Raw genomic sequence first — 3,699 nt, forward strand, 5'->3', positions numbered from 1 at the left:
TTCTGAAACTCAGTTGAGGCACCATATCTTTAAAACTAAGTGTTTCAGATAAACAGGGCCTATTTTTCCTTATGAACATATGCATATCTTCTGTTAATCCTAATGAGCTGGAGACATTCAGAAGAGAACAACTGAATAAGGTAATAGTATGGAGTATTTTGCTGAAAAAGAAATGGTTTTTCGGTGGGGTGTATGGGGAAGAAATAGAAAAAAAGAACAAAAAAAAAGACCTTCATGAAGTAAATGGTTTAGAGGTAAAGCTTATAAAATAGGAATGCTTTTATTCCTTTTGTATTTTCTGAGGAAGTTCTGCCTGTGAATCCACAAAGTGGCACAAATACAAATACATCACATATGCCTGCTGTGATTAAATTTCTCTAATTACACAACCATACTTGATACGTGGGACTGATGCATCACCTCTTTTTTTTTTCTACTGTAATCATTGTTATATCCGTGCTCTATAATCAACGTTCATCACAGCTAATTAGAATTTCTTGGTCTGTTGTTTCTGAGATCTGACATTCCTAGAGTTCAACTAAAAAATTCATTTTTAAATATCTCTAGACTCTGGAGCAAAATAATAATAATAATAATAATAATAATAATAATAATAATAAATTCTAGAGGCATATTATTCACAAATGGCTTTTTGAAATTTTAATGTACTATGATTTTTTTTTTATTGAATTTAAATGATTACTCTTGATGTAAGAGACTAAGTCTCACTTACGATCTTAAAGGACTCTCCTGTGATATACAGGTACCTTTCTGTTGGTGAAAGTACCTGTCAGTCTTGCTTGTTAGTAAAGATTCTGTGGATTTCTGTATGATACCTGGGGACAGATATTTTTTGTTGTGTTTGATTGCCATTAATATTGCTTTCTCTGGTAAAAAGAATAGATTCACATCATTCACAAGTTTAGAGCTTTTGTTCATTCTCAAATGCAGTTGTCTTTCAGTGTTTCTAATTATGAACACTTTAAATGCTAAATGATAGTGGTAGGAAAGCTGGTTAAATTTTAGCAGTCTATTACAACAGATTTAATCTACTTTCTAGATGTTAATTGGAGGCCAGAGCTTTCAACTTGTTGCTCTGTTTTGTCATAGGAAATCCTATCATCTCTTTCAACCCCCTCTTAACGCAATTGTAACCTTTAGAAGTTTCACAGAAGAGTAAACCTAAGTGGAAGTCAGATATTCATTACCTGCTATATCCTACCTTCTTTATTTTGTATTATCCTAGCTTGTTTTCATCTTCTACCTTCATCTACATTTTCATTTTCATTTCATTTGTACCTGTACTTTGGACTGAGTCATTCTCTAAAAAACAAATCTGTGCTACTGAGCAGCCATTTTGTTTCCCTCTCCTGAGAAGTTCACGGTACATTGGAGGATCTAGGGCTATGAACATATGATTACAATGAATCTGAAAAGATGGATTAGGAAAGAGGTACCATGCTAAGCTGGAAGGGAGAATGAAAAATCTTTGAGGCTAATAGGAAAGGCTATGCAGAATAGGTGATATTTGTGCTGAGACTTGAAGGATACTAATAAAATTTAAATTAAATTAAATTAAATTAAATTAAATTAAATTAAATTTACAAAATTAAATTTAAGGAATGACATTCTCCGTGCTGGGCACTGTTCTAAGCACTTAAAATGTATTAGCTCCTTTAAATCTCCAGAACCCATCGAAGTGCCATATATTATAACCATTTTAAAGGTAAGGAAACCGAGGCACAGAAAAGTTAGCTGACTTGTCCAAAGTCACTGTGGCAGATTTTATTTTCTAAAGATGGCCATAGCAATATCTCTCTTTAAATTTGTTTTTCTTAAATCTTGCCACTCCCACATTAAGAAGGGAAGTCAAATTCCTTTGCTTGAATCTGGTTGGATTTGGAACTTGCATAAAACGATCAGAATGTGGCAGAAGTGGCACTGAGTGACTTCAAGGCTTGGTCAGGAAAGAAGACACAGCATCCACCTGGATCACTAGAACACTTGTACTGGAGCCTTGAGCTGCCATGTTGTCAGTCCACAGCCCTGAGGCCATCATGTTTTGAGGAGGCTCAAAATTGCTCTAATGAAAGGCCATCTGGAGAAGAGAGAGAGGTGCCTGACCAGCTCCCCACAGCTCCAGTCCCTCTTTGCTTTTCTGGCTCCATTCACACTGACTGTAGCTCATAAGAGATTTAGAGCCAGTACTTCCTAGCCATGGCTATCCCAAATTCCACTGGAACTGTGAGACAACACAATAATTACTTTTAAGCTACCAAATGTCGAACTGATTTGATACATAGCAACACTATTGGGAACAGTCGCACAGCTAATAAGTTGTGAGCCCTTTATGCATCTTGGAACCATGGCCCAGTTTGTCCGTAACCTCACAGGGAAGGCCCAGCGCTGGTAAACGCTGATATAACTTACTTGGAGCCCTGATTGGCCACATTTTGGCCCAATGCCAAGGTTGAGCTAGTTCCTCCAACCCCTGTTAAGACCCCTAAAGCTATTCAGAGCGTGAAATAAATAGTTGAGAGTGTTCAAAATCATAGCTTCAAACAGCTCATAGTTAAGGAAGCTCTGTTGAATGGTTTGGCGGCTACTGAGGTATGGATGTGATTTTATGTTGGCAAGATCATAGACAAGCATGGCATCATTGGCTATAATGTTTGAAAATCAGTCTTTAACATTTGGTTTATTATTTGAGTGTTCTTGGACCATGTGTGATCAGACTGGCATTTGAAACAATAAGATAAGGAATATAATAAACATGGCATCATTGCCCATGATGTTTGAAGAGCTGTCTTTAACCTGTGTTTATATTTGGCTTATTATTTGAGTTTTCTTGGACCATGTGTGATCAGACTGGTATTTGAATACAATAATAATAATAACTATTATTATTATAGAATTACAAAATAATAATATAACTATGCATTATTATATAATTATTATTACATAATTATATATAACAATAATTATAATAATAATTATTATTATAAATAGTAGTAGTGAGCCAGAATTTGAACCCATTCTGACTTCAGAGCCACTTTTGCTCTATGCCAGAAAATAAAGCTTGAGAAGATATATGGATATTTTAAGTAAGTGCTTTAACTAAAACCTCCATGTTGTGTGATGTGTTGGAAATCTCGCCTTCAAATCAATATTCTGAGGGTTAGGAAATGTTTTTGCATAATGAGTTTTTTTCTTTTATGGTTGAAAATCAAATGAGGGAAGAATAAGAGAATGTTTGATGGGGTCATAAGCACATCAACTATCATAATTGTAAAAGGTGACTGTTCAGTGATTGGGTAGATATATGTTGCATCATCTGAGTAATGACTTCCAACCATGTTAAAATGACATGGCAGTTTAGATGGGGAGGTGGAGGGTGATTTAGATGAATATTTTAATGAGGCAATAATTTCTTAGTAGGCAGCTTAGAGTGGAGAAGACTGAAACTACTTTGGAGCCAGAAAGCTTATGTTTCAGTGAGCATGAGTTTCAACCTTGTCTTTAGTTAATTTATAGCAACTTGTTGAATTATATCTCCCATACTAGCCAGTAAGCTTATTTAGCATGGGAATGAAAGTTTATTTTGAAAAATAATAATAATGGGTTTGATCTCTGGATCCTTTGGCCCCAGCATAAAGAAGACATTCAATAAACATTTAACAAGTAAGTGAATAACTGTAT

General features: G+C 35.0%; 1 pseudogene; it reads left to right on the plus strand.

The window, feature by feature from the left end:
* The first annotated feature begins 2,365 nt into the window (after positions 1 to 2,365).
* On the plus strand, positions 2,366 to 2,676 carry LOC125175651 (ATP synthase subunit g, mitochondrial-like; annotated as a pseudogene).
* Positions 2,677 to 3,699: the final 1,023 nt, after the last annotated feature.

Source organism: Prionailurus viverrinus, chromosome C2, assembly GCF_022837055.1.
Source record: "Prionailurus viverrinus isolate Anna chromosome C2, UM_Priviv_1.0, whole genome shotgun sequence".
NCBI classification, from domain to species: Eukaryota; Metazoa; Chordata; class Mammalia; order Carnivora; family Felidae; genus Prionailurus; species Prionailurus viverrinus.